The sequence below is a fragment of the Lissotriton vulgaris genome, chromosome 6 (genome assembly GCF_964263255.1).
Source record: "Lissotriton vulgaris chromosome 6, aLisVul1.2, whole genome shotgun sequence".
Lineage (NCBI taxonomy): Eukaryota > Metazoa > Chordata > Amphibia > Caudata > Salamandridae > Lissotriton > Lissotriton vulgaris.
Genome location: NC_141694.1, coordinates 1,810,837,149 through 1,810,857,647, shown reverse-complemented (window position 1 = coordinate 1,810,857,647; position 20,499 = coordinate 1,810,837,149).

Genomic DNA, 20,499 nt, shown 5'->3' with positions numbered 1-20,499 from the left:
AGATCTTGATGAGTCATCTGGAGACAGTGGACACGAATGAATACATTCAGGTTGAAACTGCCAACGCCAGACTTAGCGAGCCCCATAAAATATACGAAATAACATTGCGTATAGAGGGTGATAAGACTAGGAAAATTAAGGGTCTATTTTGGGATAAGCTCTCAAAAGGCTATGATATTCTGTTAGCTGAAAAAGATTGGCCCCCGGAGTTTGTCAGGGAGTGCCCTCATGGCGAAGAAGTGATTATGCCTGCCTTCTCGAATCACATACCGATTCACAAAAAATATACATATGCAAGGAAATGGGCAGTAGCCCAGGCACCTGCATTGTATAAAAATCACCTAGGATGGGATGAGGATTCACCGCCTCACAAAATCCAATTAAAAAGTGAACCAACTGCCCAACGGCAGTATCCCATAAAGCAAGAAGCTAAAAAACAAGTCAGGGAGATCTTAGATCAACTTGAGTACCAGGGGGTGATTGAAACATGCACCTCTCAAATGAACAATCCTTTGTTTCCTGTCTCCAAGCCAGACAATTCATATCGTCTAGTTTTGGACTACAGACATCTTAATACATGTTGCAAAACTTTTGCAGTACAAAACTCGCATAGTGCAGCCCTAATGAATAATATAGTTAGGAAAAAATATAAAACGACATTAGACATATCTAATGGCTTCTTTTGTCAAAACATTGCACCAGAAAGCAGATATTTGACCGCTTTCTCCGCATTTGGGTCGCAGAAAAAATTCTGTCGACTCCCACAGGGGTTCAAGAAGAGCCCAGGACTATTCTCAGCTAGGGTAACAGAGTTACTACAAATCTATGATGATGAAGCATTGTCTTACGTAGATGATATCTATCTCACAGATGACGACTTGGATACTCACTTGAAAAGAGTGAACACCATTATACTTGGGTTCGCAGCAGAGGGTTACAAATTCAACTTTAAAAAGTCCCGAATTGCCCATCTGACAGTACTATTCTTAGGGTACGAGTTATCAAGTGAAGGGAAAAGCCTAGTGGACAACTTCTTAGAGAAGTGCGCTGTACTCCAAGCTCCAAAAACGCTGAAGAATTTACAATCCATACTAGGTTTTCTGAATTTCGGAAGAACTTACATACTAAATTACGCAGAGAGGGTTAAACCTCTCTACATACTAATTAAACCTGATTTAAAACAAATCAATTGGACTCAAAACACACAGAAATTTTGAGATCACTGCAAACAGACATGTTAGCAAAAACAAAATTAGATACACGTGACAACACGATCGATCTTGTAATCCGAGTCATCCCAGGAAGATACGGATTCACGTACCTAACCTCTAATGAGGGAGAAAAGGTACCTATTTCAATTAAATCTCACTTGTACACACAAGCAGAAAAAGCATTCAGTCACACAGAAAGAACTGTGAACGCAGTGCAAATCGCATTAGCAAATGAACGAGAACTAGCACACGGCAAAAGGATTAATATCCTCACAGCGGAATCCGCCTTCGAAGCGCTATTCAGCCCAGTAAACCTGCCTACAGTGTCACTGGATCCGAAATGGATACAGTGTATAGATTCTCTAGGAGCGGAAGACGTGAAATACTATTTCGCCCCGCAATACAAAGAACTGAATGATTTAGAATATGAAGAAGAATATCCTCTGCCAATCGAAATTCTGCCTCTCCCACAATACGCCTGTATAATCTATACAGATAGCTTTGTACAGCATTTTAATGTAGAGAGTAAATCCTACAATGCAGCATGTGCGATTATTAAAGGTCGTTGGCTGTGCGGTAAATTCAGACCGAAAATAACAAAAACTGAATCAGTAAAGTACTGTTCGGTTCAGAGAACTGAAATCAGATCTTTAAAGATGGCGCTCGAAAATGCAGAACGCGAATTCCCCACACTTATAGTGTGCGATTCTCATTTTTGCGTCAACTCTTACAACAATAAACTGCAGAGTTGGATCGAAAACGACTACAAAGATGACACAGGTGCCACAATAAAGCATAAAAAGCTCTGGAACGAGGTAGCTCTTTTACACAAAGAACTACAAAAGACTCACGTGATTCACGCACAGAGTCTTCAAAGTGATGGCGTTCACGTTGCAGGGAATTCATTGGCTAATACAGCCACCGCGGAAGCAACTAAACCGGCTTCCGTAGCCACAAAAAAGCGTACAGATAAGTACATAGACGGGGAAACCATGCTGGCAGTAAAAACGACCGTAAAAGGCGACTGTGCAGCACTACCCGTAAACTATCCACTCAATTATGCATACATAATCGATGCAAACTCCATTCCTTTTGCTCGAATCCCTGGAGTGGGGGACAGAGTAATTCCAAACATTAACAGGAGAATATTTTTAATAGCAGACGCACACATGGGTTTGGGTCCTAGGCACAGAGAGATCAAGGAATCACTGACTGAATTACAATCAGTATTCTGGTGGCCGGGAATGAGTGTAGAACACCAAATATATGCAAACAACTGTGAAAACTGTAATAGGGAACGCAGTAGCGAACCTTGCTACCGGCTACCAATCAGAAAGAGCGTAACGCTGCCTACACCCCATCCTGCGTCCTATTAATAGTTAAGACGAAAAGCACTTAAAAGATGTGGCCTCCAGCGCTCGGCTGACGCTAGAACGGTTATAAAAGATTTGCGAGTCCATATCGGCATATACGCAATTACCACGTTCCATTCTGACCAGGGTCCTGCTTTCAGCTCTCGAGCCTATAAGGAGGCCATGGCCAGCATGGGAATTGGGTTGCGGTATTCTTGTCCGTCATATCCCGGAAGGGAATAGTGTGATAGAAAGAAAAAACCGGGGCATAAAGCAATCTATAACAGCAAAGGTATTAGGTTCAGGCGCTGGGTGGGTCAAACATTTAATAAGTGTCCAGACTAGTCTTAACAACATGCCAAGAAATTCTCTGAAAGGTTTCAGCCCATACGAACTATTGTTCGGAATTAGAATGCGCGTTCAGGACCTCGATAGTCAGATGTCAGTGGTACAAGAAGAAACAACGCAGTTTGATGTAAAAAGACCGTTTGGCTGTTTTACAGGAACTGAATGAAACAAGAAAATCATTAAGCAACATAAAGTTAAAGCAACAGCCAAGTACCACTGACGAGGCACCACCCGCAACAGCCCCAGCAAGGCCTGTCTGGATTCCAAAGATTGGGGATCTAGTCAGAGAAAAGATCGCGGTTAAGAAGGAATTTGGGCCTTCTTACAGAAAAGCAGTACCTGTCTTAGCAGTCACCGGAACAAGATCAGTTGTGCTACCGCCCCTTGCTGGAAAAAAGGAGAACAGAATTGTGTCCATCGATCTGGTAAAACCACAAGCATGTGGCCTATAATCAACAGTAGGCCCAGTGGACTCCCAAGAAACAACAGAATACCCAAACTTGCAACAATCCAAGAGGTTCAAACTGAAAGACTAATCACATTTGATCAGCCTGCAGTGCACAATGAAGGACTATGCAATAATGCCATGGAACTCGTGCCTCTTGAAACACAGATTGAAACAGTTCGTCAAGAAACAACACCAGTCTACACTAATGTAGCATCAGAAAGTGCTACCGAGAGACAGATTGAAAGAACAATCCCATCAATTGACAGAACTGCCTCTAGTTATTTCATCAACTTCGACAACTTCTCTGAAGATCAAAATGACCCCGAAGTGATGCCAGAAACAAAAAAGTATTCTAAAGAAAATACAACAGGACTCCTTCAACAAATCAAAGAATTATATCTGGATTCACCGTTGATTGAGCATTGGATAATTTCAGGGGTATTCATACTCCTACTCTGCCTAATTTTAGTTTTAATTTTAGGAAAGTTCATTACAATTGAATGGACACAGCAAGTCAGAACATCAACCTAGTCCTGAAACCACACAGATCATCCCACGTGAAGAAAAGAGAACTGTCAACAGTAAATGTCACAGCAATTCCAATACCTGGTGGGGTAGTATGGGAGAAAACAGACTATGAGATCTATGGTCCGGTCGAAATCCTGAAGTATCCTCATCAACTAAAGGTTTCCTTAAGTGACTTTGTAACACCGAGTACATTCTCTGATGATTGGGACTTTAACAGTATTAATGACATGATGTCTGATTTAGTAATGTCAGCTAGATTCACAGATCATGATTATTTACAAGGTTCATCTAGTTATGAGCAGTTATTCTGTTACACCCACTATGGGGATCATTACTTGCATAAATCTGCACAGCCTAGAAATGTTTTTATGTATAATCAATGGGAACATTGTTCTACACCACCTAAAAGCAGTTCTAAAGCATTTTTTGAGAAATTCAACTACTTCTCAGGGTTTAACACCAGTAATGCAGAAACGTTTTATTACAAACTGTTAGATAAAACAGGAATGAAAACAATGCTGACAAATTCTAAATTGATATATTCAGAAGCATTTTATGACAAAATGATGACATTTGGTTTTGATTATTGGAAAAATAATATTGAAACGAAAACAATTTGGGGTACAAAAGATTGGCAGGTGCAAGGCATTGAAGCACTATTTAGAACCTGCATGATACCAGAACAAATGTTATTTTTAAATGACACTGTACACCAAACATCTTGTCTTGGCCTAGCTAAGATCAAAGACCTTAAAACACCGTCTATACCAAAGCCAATACCTGAGAATACAACCACAGATATTGATTTAGACGTGTCACAAATTTTACATTTCAACAGAACACATCCTGATTGGAAAAAGTGGTTAATCTGGCCTACAGACACAAATAGCTGTCAAGATAGATTCCTGAACAAAACACAGGGTTTAAAAATGACCAGATTAGACCCTAGATATTCCCTGAGACAACATCCATGGATTATAACAACATACAGTGTAGGGAAACTCTGCCTAGAATGGCTAACTACATCCACACTGGCTGAAATTAAGCAACACTTGTCTTTATTAAAAGATGGTGCTGACGTATGATCTTCTAGTCGCAAGGACGGCTACTGAAGTCCATGACCTTTTATCAACAAATTGCCCCGTGCATTTCGTAGAAATGTTCAGCCAACTCCTTAACATGTCTAAGGCAACAAGCATCCCAGGCATATTTAAGACAGTCTTTACGGGACTGCTAACACCCTTCCAGGCAATTTTGGGAATCTTTCCTAATTTTGTGCACTCCATTTTTGGCGGCATACCATTATTTTTGGGACTCATCGCAGGGATTCTATTTTTGACCCTCCTGCTACGTTATGGCAAGCCTCGGCTCAGACATAGCTCCCATGGGAATGGAAGAAACAATCCTAGCAATGCGCTACCGGGACAGGATAACTAACGTCCTTGGATTGGCCAGGCTGAGAGATCTAAACATGACCTGGTTCCTTTCATTCAGACCGATATGGCAAAATTGCATTTTACCTGTGCTACGGTGTATGCTTTGCGGCGATGAATGCGTGTTGGACATCTGTCTTTCACTTCCATCAGCAGTACCAATGGACGTCGATACTTTGCTCAGTCCAATAACGGCTCACGCATTGTGTTGTCCCCAGCGGCTACCAATCCTGATGACGGCATTCATGGAGACTCCTGTACTACAGCCAAGTGGTAACAGTGGAGCGAGTGACAAAAGCAACATCATCCAGGTACAACGTTCTGTGAGTATTGCTGGTCCTGCCTTCGATGACAGCAATCATTCTCACACCTGCCAAGTTACAGCGCTATCTAATTTGGTTGAACTATCACCTGATTTTGTAGACCAATTCTTTGCGAGCCTGTCTGATACGATGTTCTCTCCCATAGAGAAACAATAACTTTTGAGAAGCTTTCCGACACACAGCGTTCCCATGAACTCTGAATTCGGCCTTCAGTTTTGATCAACATAAACTGCCAGGAGCTTTGGAAATCTATTTTCTTTGAATTGGACAATTTTTCTAATATTGACCTTTTTCTGGCACGAACAATTCTTTGCTTAACGTAAAAACTATTCTTAGAGAACAGAAGCTTCACACTTCTATTTCTAAAAACACATCTAGAGACATAACAACATAACACCAGCCTCTAGCACACATGTTATTACAATGCATTTTTATGTGATGATTTATCTCGCTTTTCTTCTGTCAGAGATACTTCATGTGTAATTCCTTTTGCATAATCGTTCATTGATTTCATATGCAATAATTTTTTGAATGATTACTATGCTTTAAAAAACATACAGTACCTAAATTCCATGTATTACAAGTACGCCTATTTCGAATGCATTTATGTATTTTGGGGTGGGCAATGTTACACATGCATCTTATTGCTTAGTTTTAGTAATTTTGATGGACATGAAAACGTGGAGTGGGTGTTGCGTGCTTATCTAGGTTCCTGATCGATACTGTGACCTTATGCCCCTATTCGGCTATAAATCCATGTATTCCCTATATTGGCATAACCGTTCAAGTGCGATTTTCTGAAAAGTCATCTCTGGCCTCACACGAACAGAGCCACATTCCAGCATGACTCTCTGCTACTTCCTTTGCGACCAATTAGTGCAATGACAGAGCAGCAGTCACTATCTGATATTCCTAGATAACACTCCGAGTTCTTCAACAAGATAAAAACTTAGAAAACCTGGAAATCCCCGCTTGCTATGTTTTGATTAGTAATGGAACTCTAATGAGCAACTGATAACTGTCACTTCCTAGTGACATCTTTAATTGACGTCTTATGTCCAGCAAACTTGCGTCAAACCCGGCACCTGTCAGGTATAAATATTACCAACGTTGCCTTAAGCAAGTGAGCTGTGAGCTGCAAGCTACTGTTGCTGATGCTGGCTGCCTGCATGACCCTGTGTTGGTAAATCTAGCACTCTGTCGCTGCAGCCTGCTATCCTGTGGTGGTGAAGCTGCTGACTACCATTATCGCCGCTACAGCGCGAACTATGGTGCAGTACGATTAAGGAGCTGAACAGCCGTCCTCTGCGAAGACATCCAGCAGATTCCAGCTGCCCGCGGACGCTGTCCCCCCTCCTTCCTCGACGCGCTGAAGAGAGCCGCTGCCTTTCTCGTGCAGAGAAATCCAGTCCCGGCGCTTCCGGTTTACCCTCGCGGGTGACTGGGATATCGAGAGAGACCCCTGAAGGAGATACCAATCCTCCATCATTCTATTCAGAGGTATGGTGTTGACTAAACCCTTAGACGAGAATTCTTGAAACAAACCTTGGCAAAACCAACTTAACTTAAAGCTACTTACTTACTCCCCTTTCACGTGTTAGGCTTAGGTCAGGCACACTGGGGTAGGCTTAGTTAGAAGCACCAGTTGAGTATGTTAGCCTAATGTATATATGACTGTATATATGTTTTATTACTTTTAAACCATTGTATGGCTAAGAAACCATATCAATGCTTTTACAGTTCTATTTCGCAATACTTATCTTACTGTACGTACTTTTTATAATAACAATTATTGCAATTGTGGCAATACATTTCTCTTGTACGAGAAGAAAGACTGTTCAATAAATGTTAACCTTTATTGACTAACGCCCGTCTCTCTATTCTCTACATCTCGTGAAAGTAAATTGCACTAGACTGACTGAGTGAAATCTATGTCTATTGTTTCACACGACCCTAGAGATCGACTCTTGATCTGAGGAGCAAAGTTGTCATGTTGCACGGTTGTTGGAAAACTGAATCCCTTCTTGTCTGTGCCAAGGAAGCTGATCACTTCCTATGCAGAGAAGAAAGTTTCCAGTGACCTCTGAGCTAGTTGGTAACACAACCCAATTAAGTTTAGCATAGTCAGTGGAGGCCTGGAATATAAGCAGTTCCACGTCGATACTACTGTTTATGTTATTCCAATGCGCAGGGCATAGTGGGAAACTAGGAACTACACTACACATCCATCCATCCATCCATCCATCTATCATGCACCCACCCACCCATCCATCCATCATTTATCCATCCATCCATCCATCATGCATCCATCCATACCCCCATACATCCACCACCCACACATCATGCATCCATGCACCCATCCTTCCACCCATCCATCGTCCATCCATGCATCAATCATGCACCCATCCATCCATCCATCATGCATGCATCCATCATTCATCCATCCACACATCATGCACCCATCCATCCATCCCCCCATCCATCCACCAGCCACACATCATGCATCCATCCATCCCCCATACATCCACATGCACACATCCATCCATCATGCATCCATCCATCATTCACCCATCCACCCATCATGCACTCACCCATCCATCCATCCCCCCATCCATCCACCAGCCACACATCATGCACCCATACATCCACCCATCCATCATCCATCCATGCATCCATCATGCACCCACCAATGCATCCATCCATCCACCCATTATGCATCCATCCATCATGCATCCATCCATCCATATATTCCATCATTCATCCATCCATCCATCCATCCATCCATCCCCCCATACACCATCCACCCATCCATCCATCATCCATCCATGCATCCATCATGCACCCATCCATCCAGCCATCCATCATGCATCCATCCATCATTCATCCATCCATCTACCCATCATGCATCTATCCATCCTTCGCCCATACATCCACATGCACCCATCCATCCATTCATCATGCATCTATCCATCATTCACCCATCCACCCATCATGAACCCACCCATCCATCAATCCCCCCATACATCCACCACCCACACATCATGCATCCATGCACCCATCCTTCCACCCATCTATCATCCATCCCTGCATCCATCATGCACCCATCCATCTATCCATCATGCATCCATCCATCATTCATCCATCCACCCATCATGCATCCATCCATCCCCCATACATCCACATGCACCCATCCATCCATCCACCATGCATCCATCCATCATTCACCCATCCACCCATCATGCACCCATCCATCCATCCCCCCATACATCCACCAGCCACACATCATGCATCCATGCACCCACACATCCACCCATCCATCATCCATCCATGCATCCATCATGCAGCCACCAATCCATCCATCCACCCATCATGCATTCATCCATCATGCATCCATCCATCCATATATTTAATCATTAATCCATCCATCCATCCCCCATACACCATCCACCCATCCATCATCCATCCATGCATCCATCATGCACCCATCCATCCATAATCCATCCATCCATCCATCATTCATCCATCCACCCATCATGCATTCATCCATCATGCATTCATCCATCATGCATTCATCCATCCATATATTCGATCATTCATCCATCCATCCCCCCATACACCATACACCCATCCATCATCTATCCATGCATCCATCATGCACCCATCCATCCATCAGGCATCCATCCATCCATCAGGCATTCATCCATCCATCCCATCACCCATACATCCACCACAACCTCTCGGCACACAATAATGTAATGCAGAATTATACTTATTTCATGCATAATTATAGTTATTTCACAAAGCATCGTGCTTGTGTTTTGTTTTACATTCCGTACTTGCATGTTTCCAAAGCCTCGACCAGAGCAGGATCCTCTTGTGCATTACAAAAAGTTGACACTGCAGGAACCTAGCCTTGTGCTTGTGTTTGGCATTTGACACCGCCGTTGTCGCATGCATTTACTATGCATGCGATTCAAACTATGCTGTGATGTCAAAGTCGTGGTGTGATGGCACTGCGATCTTTTGACATCGATGTAATGGGTGTTTCCATCTTTTAAAGACCTTTTGACATGTTAATAAGGTGTTGATATTCTTCACCCCTTCTTAGGGCCCCTGCAGCTCCACTTTGCCTCGCTGCCGTGGGAAACAATGAAAGGAGAAATTTTATGGTGCTGGTGGAGTGCGCGCCCCCCCTGAGATGGCTTCGCGCCCCCCCAGGGGGGCGCGCCCCACAGTTTGAATAACTCTGTATTAGAGTGTGAGGAGGTGCATTGGATTTTACGTGGATGAAGTCATCAGTGATGTCATTTGAGATGTCATCAGTCATTTCATCAGTAATGTCACTGATCATGTCATGAATGATATAATATGTGACGTCATCAGCAGTGCATTGAGGAAGCGCGAGCTATAGTTAGCTGAACTAAGTGTAAAAGGGGCATGTATATGGTTTTGTACACGTGAAATGTCCAACGAACTATAATGTCCCTAAAATCTATGGTTTTTTGTGTGAATATCTATGTATAAATATATATTACCTACTGGCGGTCGCCAGTAGGTATATATAGTTAGGATTTTTTCCCTATGGGATTTCTGAAAATTCTATGTCTAATAACTTTGGCGTTTGTGGACGGAATCGGCTGAAATTTTCAGGAAAATGGCACATTTTGTTTCTGAGCAGCTCCTGGAAATTTGGGGGGGTTTCGTCAAGGGGGGGCTGAGAAAAAGGGGGGGTCCCAAAACGCGTTTTTAACATTGAGTTTTCCATAGGGCGGTTGGACTCACTTTTAGCTCGAACGGCTGAATGGATTTGCACGAAACTTGGCAAAATTGTAGGGACTGTTAGCCCGATGTGCCTTTGCTAGGTCTCAATATATGTGCTTCAGTGGATTTTGAGAAATTAACGTTTAAATCAAGATATATATCTGTAACAGCGCTCCGGGCAGCGATCCGGTTCGCATACTTTTCGCTTATCGGAACTTTGCGAAGCGAAGCTGATTGGCTCTCCGGTGTCTGTCAACATTCTAAACAGTCCGGTGCGGCCGCCATCTTGTCTCTCGGTAGGATCGAGAGACAAGAGGAGGCCAAAACAAAGGAGGAAATGAAGGAAAGGGGGCAAGGTAGACCCCTTCTGACCCCCTAGGATTGATGAGGGGATATTATAGAGCCACCCTGGGCCCAAAAAAAAAAAAAAAAAATTCAGTTTTTTTTGCCGTAGAGACATATATATATATTCACAGAAAAAACCATAGGTTATAGACCATATATAGTTAGGAATTTGCATTTACAAAACCTTGAAAATTCACTGAAAAAACCATAGGTTATAGACCATATATAGTTAGGGATTAGCATTTAAAAAACCTTATTTTATTTGCACAAAACCATTGAAATTCCATATATAGTTAGTTGCACTAACTATATATCGCGGACCCGCAATCCACTGCTAAAGATGTCACATATTACATCATTCTTGACATGGTCAGTGACATCACTGATGACATCACTGATGACATCTCAAATGACATCACTGATGACATCACTGATGACAACACCCAGTGACTGTATGTTTCTGTAAAGTTAAAATATGTCTTACATATTGAAGAATGAGTGGATGTATAAGTGTCTGGATGAAGGATTTAGTAGGTGCATGACTGACTGTATGAGAGAATGATTAAATGTGTCTCACTGAGTGCATGGGTTAGTGATTAAAGTGTCTTAATTTGGCAATCATTATTTATGTTCTTCTGTAAACTGCTGCATGTTTAAATCAGTAGCTATATCAGTAACTATATGGGTTATTGAATGGTTGCCCAAGTATTTGTATGGGAGACTGAGTATGTGTGTGGGTGTCTGGGAGGTGTATAACTCTGTGCATAGATGTGTGAGCAGTTGATTCCCTAGGTGTATGGTTTCAAAAGTGCATGTAGAAACAGCTGTATGGACAGTTGACTGTGTGCATGAGTATATTGGTGAGTGAATGGATATCTCAGTTCTACATGTCAAAGTAAGTACATATGTAAAACACACTCCATGTGAGAGTTGACATATATAAATAACTGAACATAAGAGCCAGTGAATGTGAGAGTGGCTGTATGAATCATTGTGAACTTGTATCAAGGATTGTATAAGATAGTAAATATGTGTTAGTATATGTTTGAATAAGTAAGGTGTGTATAACTGTATAGTTGAGGAAATGGAGGTGTGATTGATTCTTTGCATGACTGACTAGGTGTGTGAGTAACTCCATGGATGTGTGACAGTCTGTGAGTGCCTGTTTACACTGAGTGTATCTAAGGTTATATTAGAGTCTGAAGATGTATTATCACATAAATGATATCATCAGTGATGTAATCAGTAATGTCAAATGAGATGTCAGTGATGTCATCAGTGATGTCATTTGAGATGTCATCAGTGATGTCATTTGAGATGTCATCAGTGATGTCATCAGTGATGTCACTGACCATGTCAAGAATGATGTAATATGTGACATCATTAGCAGTGGATTGCGGGTCCGCGATATATAGTTAGTGCAACTAACTATATATGGAATTTCAATGGTTTTGTGCAAATAAAATAGGGTTTTTTAAATGCTAATCCCTAACTATATATGGTCTATAACCTATGGTTTTTTCAGTGAATTTTCAAGGTTTTGTAAATGCAAATTCCTAACTATATATGGTCTATAACCTATGGTTTTTTCTGTGAATTTCATTGGTTTTTTAAAAGCTAATATCTATAGCTGTAAAATATATTCTTTATTAAGTGACGTATCACGTAGCCCGTGAGACGCCTCATGATGCATCGCATAACCGTGACGTATCGTCTCTGCAGCGCAAACCAAACCCAAAACGTAAGCGCGCCAGAACACGCTTAAAGATATATATATATTTTTTTAACCTTAACCCCTTCCATGCTGCTGACGGAACGGTTCCGTCATGCACTACGGGTGAGCTGTGCGGATGACGGAACCGTTCCGTCATGACTCCGCCCGCGCAAGGCGGAGTCAGCATGGGCGGGGAAAACCGCCCGCACGGAAGGGGTTAATTAGACAAAATCCACACGTGCACATATCATAAACGTTCAAAAAACACAATATGTCGGACTCCCGTTACGCTGCCGGTTAGCTGCCCGGTTAACGTACCAGGAAGCACCTTTACCGCGAAAAATCTAAATTTTTTTTTTCACCCCCCAGGGAACTTTAATAGCCCCCTCATCAATCCTAGGGGTTCAGAAGGGGTTTGCCTTACCCCTTTCATTCATTTACACCTTTTTTTTTTCCACCTCTTGTCTCTCGATCCCACAGAGAGACAAGATGGCGGCCGCTCCAGACTGTTTACAATGATAACAGCCAATCAGCTTCTCCTCAGACTCCCGTTACACTGCCGGTTAGCTGCCCGGTTAGCTGCCCGGTTCGCGTACCAAGACGCGTCTCTATGGCGAAAAAAACAGATTTTTCTTTTTTTTTTGGGCCCAGCGTGGCTCTATAATATCCCCTCATCAATCCTAGGGGGTCAGAAGGGGTCTACCTTGCCCCTTTCCTTCATTTCCCCCTTTGTTTTGGCCTCCTCTTGTCTCTCGATCCTACCGAGAGACAAGATGGCGGCCGCTCCGGACTGTTTACAATGTTGACAGCCAATCAGCTACTCGTCAGACTCCCGTTACACTGCCAGTTAGCTTCCCGGTTAGCTGCCCGGTTCGCGTACCAAGACGCGTCTCTACGGCGAAAAAATCGGATTTTTTTTTTTTTTTTTGGGCCCAGCGTGACTCTATAATATCCCCTCATCAATCCTGGGGGATCAGAAGGGGTCTACCTTGCCCCCTTTCCTTCATTTCCCCCTTTGTTTTGGCCTCCTCTTGTCTCTCGATCCTACCGAGAGACAAGATGGCGGCCGCGCCGGACTGTTTAGAATGTTGACAGACACCGGAGAGCCAATCAGCTTCGCTTCGCAAAGTTCCGATACGCGAAAAGTAAGCGGACCGGAGCGCTGTTACAGATATATATCTTGTTTTAAACGTTAATTTCTCAAAATTCACTGAAGCACATATATTGAGACCTAGCAAAGGCACATCGGGCTAACAGTCCCTACAATTTTGCCAAGTTTCGTGGAAATCCATTCAGCCGTTCGGGCTAAAAGTGAGTCCAACCGCCCTATGGAAATTAACATGGGAAAAACGCGTTTTGGGACCCCCCTTTTTTCTCGGCCCCCCCTTGACGAACCCCCCCCAAATTTCCAGGAGCTGCTCAGAAACAAAATGTGCCATTTTCCTGAAAATTTCATCCAATTCCGTCCACAAACGCGAAAGTTATTAGACATAGAATTTTCAGAAATCCCATAGGGAAAAAATCCTAACTATATATACCTACTGGCTATCGCCAGTAGGTAATATATATATATATATATATTCAATGAAAAAACCATAGGTTATAGACCATATATAGTTAGGAATTCGCATTTACAAAACCTTATTTTACTCGCACAAAACCATTGAAATTCCATATATAGTTAGTTGCACTAACTATATATCGCGCACCCGCAATCCACTGCTGATGATGTCACATATTACATCATTCATGACATGGTCAGTGACATCACTGATGACATCACTGATGACATCTCAAATGATATCACTGATAACATCACTGATGACATCTCATTTGACATTACTGATCATATCACTGATGATATCATTCATGTGATCATACGATGAACCTCTTCAGACTCTAATATAACCTTAGATACAATCAGTGTAAACAGACACTCACAGACTGTCACTCATCCATGGAGTTACTCACACACCTAGTCAGTCATGCAAAGAATCAATCACACCTCCATTTCCTCAACTATACAGTTAGAGAAACTTTACTTATTCAAACATATACTAACACATATTTACTCTCTTATACAATCCCTGATACAAGTTCACAATGATCCATACAGCCACTCACACATTCACTGGCTCTTATGCACAGTTATTTATATATGTCAACTCTCACATGTACTGTGCTTTACATATGTACTTACTTTGACATGTAGCACTGAGATATCCATTCACTCACCAATACACTCATGCACACAGTCAACCGCCCATACAGTTGTTCCACATGCACTTTTGAAACCATACATCTAGTGAATCAACTGCTCACACATCTATGCACAGAGTCATACACCTCCCAGCCACCCACAAACACACACAGTCTCCCATACAAATACTTGGGCAACCAATCAATAACCCATATAGTTACTCATATAGCTACTTATCAACACATGCAACAGTTTACAGAACAACAGACATAATGATGCACAAATTAAGACAGTTTAGTCACTAACCCATGCACTCAGTGAGACACATTTAATAGCTCACTCATACAGTCAGTCATGCACCTACTAAATCCTTCATCCAGACACTTATACATCCACTCATTCTTCAATATGTAAGAGATATTTTAACTTTACAGAAACATACAGTCACTGGATGTTGTCATCAGTCATGTCATTTGAGATGTCATCAGTGATGTCATCAGTGATGTCACTGACCATGTCATGAATGATGTAATATGTGACATCATCAGCAGTGGATTGCGGGTGCGCGATATATAGTTAGTGCAACTAACTATATATGGAATTTCAATGGTTTTGTGCGAGTAAAATAAGGTTTTGTAAATGCGAATTCCTAACTATATATGGTCTATAACCTATGGTTTTTTCATTGAATTTCAATGGTTTTTTAAATGCAAATTTCTAACTATATATGGTCTATAACCTATGGTTTTTTCAGTGAATTTCATTGGTTTTTTAAAAGCTAACATCTGTAGCTGTAAAATGTATTATTCTTTAAATCCCAAAATATATATAGATATTTATTGATAATTTTTTTTTAATATTTTTTTCTTCGCTTCTAGTTCGCGAACCGGGAAGCTTTCCGCTAGCTCATCTTGATGCCGCGATCTAGTCCGCGAACCGGTCAACGTTACATTAGCGGAACAGTGACGCGTCGCGGAAGCGCGACATATCACGTTATCGCGTAATGCGTCTAATGACGCGTCGCGTTAGCGCTCCCGGAAGTGCTCCGGACCGCGGTCCAGAAGCGATCTGGGACGCGGCGCGCGCCGCGTAACGTAAGCGGAACAGGTCATGTGACTTGTTTATCAAACTTCTCATTGGTTCATTTCACTTTTGGTTTCCAAATGATGTATGACTAGGTCATGTGACCTAAAAATAACACTTTTCATTGGCTCAGAACTTTTGTTTTCCCCAAATCATGTAAACCCCTCCTTATTTCCTCACTCTGACTTTCATCTTGGTGAGAGAAAGACCATTTATCTGAAGATCCACAATGGCTTCCATTCTTGCTGCAGCTGGTGCACCCCCACCACCACCTCCACCTCCTCATAAGAAGAGAGGACCACCTAGACAAATTATGACTAACAGAGAGGAGGAAGATGAGGAAGAAGAAGAAGAGGAGACAGAGGAACAACAATTTGTTGATGAGTTGCCCCGGGTTTCCAAACGAAAATCCCGTTTCATATGGCAGTTTTTCACCATCCCTCCTGGAACAAAGAAAGTGAATGCAAAATATGCCACCTGCCTCATCTGTGATCACAGATTGTCGAGAGGCACAGAAAAGAAGTACAGTATGGGGAACTATACAATGCATCGTCACATGAGCAGGTGGCATCCCTTGAACTACAGCCGGGCTGAGTTAAGGGATCTTGTAGACAATCCGACGGCAACTCCTGTGGCAAGATCTACATCCACATTGTCTTTGACGGGAAGAGAGGCACAAGAGACTGTGCCAAACATCCAACCTAACTTCCAGCACATAAAGTTATCTTGTGTTTACTGTGGTGAAATGCTGTCATATGGCAACATGAGTGTCAACCTCATGAACATTGCATATGAAAATCATAAATGCCCTAATGCACCCAAAAAGTAATTTTCTTTTTTTTGCTCCAGTTGAGCCGTTTTGAAAGCCTGTTTTTTGTTGTCTCCCCTCCATAAAAAAAACAAAAAAAACATAAAACAGTTCTAAAAATACAAAAAAATCAAAAAATGGTCAAAAAATAAAAAAAAAATATAAAACACCAAAAACAAAAAAAAACAGTTCTTTTCAGAACTACCTCCCCTTTCAAACAAAATTGCTAGAATGTTTATCACTCTGGCAAGCTCTATTTCTTTTGGTTCGCTTCAAGTTCGCTGACCGGTTCGCGAACTTTAAGCGAACTAAAAAAATATTTTTTTAAAAAAAAGAAGAGTTAGTATAAGGGAAGTAATCAGAGAATAATGTAAAAAGAAAGACAGCTAGAGAGAGTAAATGAGAGATAGTGTCAATGACATCATCAGCAGTGCATTGCGGGTAAAAAGAGTGGAAAACATTTACCTTATAATTCTTGTTACCTTTTTTAAATATTTTTTCATACTTTCAATCTGTAAAACAAAGAACAAACATTTCAAAAAATATTAAAACATGTATTTAAAAATTAGAAAAGACAAGGGAAAAGGTTCAAAAACAAACAGTTTTTCAACAACTTTGACATTTACAGAAGTCTCTGCTTCTCTACGTTCACTACACAATCCTAAAGATATATATTCGAAAGAAACTGTATCTTGATGTTGCTGAACTGAGGCCTATTTTGGAACATGATGTTTTTCTTGCACTGCTAATGTCTCACAATAGTGATGCAATAGCAGCGCAAAAAAGATGTAAAGCCATAATAAAATTGTGTCTAACATTGTAAATGATTGTTTTAGGATGCAAATAAGATGTGTGCTTTCAAGAGCTTTCTTTGAGGTGAGGCCTCTTTTTTTTATAAAAAAAAAAACACTACCCAGAAGTACAGCACTCTAAGCATTAAAATTGATATTTACAGAACTCAGCTTACCCATATGTACCACACATTTCTAAATGTATATCATAAGGACAAAAAGCATAACATTAATTATACATGTTAAATGGTTTATTTTTGCTGTTCTCAGAATGTATCAAATTTCACTTAAATCAGTGACTTGAAGGTATTCATCATGTAACAGCAGGGAAAAAAAAACACAATCAAAATGACTGTGTTTAAAAAACCCATACAACCTAAGAAATCTGATTTCAAAACTTCTTAAAATTAACTTACTTTCAATGACGTCAAACGATCTCCTATAAACAGCATCCACTCTGTTGTGCTTTAAATATTTTCAGCCCGCCACTTTCTGAAAGAAAACCTCCATCGATACGTGAAATATGTTACATAGAAAAAAAACTTCTCTCATTATATCACATGTTTCCACTAGGCCAAATCATGTTGCCGCGATTCGCAAGTCTTGTAATTCTTCCAATCAAATCCCGACATTTTCTATTTTCGCAACTTTCAAAAATAAATTATTTGAGATTATTTTCACAATCCTGGACTACTAATATTTTACTCTTCTTTGTCACTCATGTTCTCCTTTTCCTATGACACTGATACTGCTTACTATGAAGCAGACTTACTTCCATCAGGTTTATATAGTTGGATTTTTAATCGAGACAGCATTGCAGACTTACATTCCCTCTACTTAAAATTTTGGTTTTAAAAACACCAGGTAAGAATTTTTAAGGTCAAACGGCAATTTTTTTTTGAAAGTTACAACGGAATCATTACAGAATGACCAGCCGTTTCCAGACTTTAAGTAAGCTGTATAATGTCCTGATGTTGTTGATGGACCATCATGATAGATAATTGCTACAGTAACAAAAGTCCTCCCTGATATTGACAGCTGAGAAGCCACAAAATGTTTTATTAAAGTTGACAATTTTGATCCATCAGGCCTACATCGTTGCATCATTAAAATGACATACTGGCCATATCTACGTATAAATAATGTTGACATCATATCACATTTACATTGGCTACACTCCATGTTGTGATCCGCTGCATTTACTAGCTTATTAAAGGACACTGATTTACTGTCTGGCAAAGTTAAATATATAAATCTTTCTGAGTCTACACTAGTAGTACTTGATACCATACAGTTCTCGCAGTCATGCTGCCATTGATAAGAAAGCCCAAACAGGTGATCTACATCTACACCCTCATCTTGCAATATATCAAGCATATACATTAAAAACTCCTGACAATCTTGCTGATTATTTTCAGAGAAGTCTGTTTGACCTGAACATTCATCTAACAGATAACGAACTTCAGACACACTTTCTACTTTTGTACGATCAGTGCTACATTTCTCTAACACAGAATTCAACAAGCAGCATAAACTTTGTTCTGAATTGAACACAATCTGTTCTTTTAAACTCTCTAGTGAAAAGAGAACATTAACAACGACATTTGCATAGCAGTTGACACCAGAACTGTTTTCAAATTGAAAACCAACAATCTCTTCAACAGTATCCACTTTCTTTCTGCTAACAACTTTCGATTCATTGACTTTTAGTCTTTTTGCAACAACCTCCCTACTATTACTGCTATTTCTACGTTTCCGGCCTACCACACGTTTCTCAAACAAAGGATATTGAGGCAAATGTGGCGCATACTCTCTTCTTAACCTATTGTATTCCTTAACACAATCTAGATCCGCACAAATGTTTGTGACATCACAGTCAATCAAGTACAATCCCGATAAAGTTCTAACTCGCGACAATGCCACATATGCCATACCCTCCTTGAACACTGAACTGCCAATATTCACCAATGCACAGTCTACACTTAAACCTTGCGATTTATGGATTGTCACCGCATATGCCAAGCAAACAGGAAACTGTTTACGGCGAACATATAAGTCTTTAACAAGCAAAAACCTAGCAGAACAACGAGCAATTTTCTGTACTTCCTCAATGCCATCAAATTTAATTCTTAAAAATTCTATTCCATCTCTATTTCTGTATTTCTCAAAATCAACAACATTACCCATTGATCCATTTACCAGACCTCTTTCTACATGTAAATTCCGTCTCAAAATGATTCGGCAATTTAAACACACATTCAGAGTCTTTTCAAAACCCGCTGTCTTAGATATAGTCTTCTCTAATGAATCCAATTTTGATTTCAAATTATCTGACAAAATAATTGTTGATCCCATATGCTCTAATTTGTCGATAGCTTCCAGTTTCACAATGTCTTGCTTTTCTAAATTCAACATTTTGTTGTTGAAGATGGCACATTCTGCAAGAGTTGGCATGAGACATATCCCGGATTTCTTCTCAGTAATTTTCTGAAAAATATTCTCAGGCACAATCTCTTGTTTGGGATACAAATTTGACAGTAACCGTGCATTTAAAGCTTCTTTCCCATGCTCGGTCACTTTTCCAATTCTAATATCTTGTAGAATATTCTTGTAATCTTCATCCTTTGCCTGACGCATATTTTGATGCAGTTCTGCATAATTGAAGTTTAACCATATATTGACGTTGCCAATGCTCCCTAGGCACTTCCTGGTATCTTCATGCGTGAGTATTTTGAACACAGGTTGACCTTTTACTGGTGTCAGCTGTAGAAGATCTCCGAAAACAATAATGTGTTTCCCACCAAATAAGACATCATATTCAGTTTTAAGTACTTCTTGCATTCTCAAATGCACAAAGGCAAGCATGACATTGGAAACCATGCTTACTTCGTCAATGATAAGTAGTTTCATTTTCCTCAAGACTCTTGAAACTTCACAGCAAGCATCTCCAGATAACTTGTTGTATTGTAATTTGTTGTCATGCTCCACCGGCAGCATCAATAGACGATGCAAAGTAATACCTTTAATATTATGTGCTGCCAGTCCAGTAGGAGCGGTGACAACACAAGACAGCGATGACTCAGTCCTTTCCTGCAAATAACAAGAGATTACTTTAATGAGGAAACTTTTTCCAGTTCCCGCTTCTCCACTCACG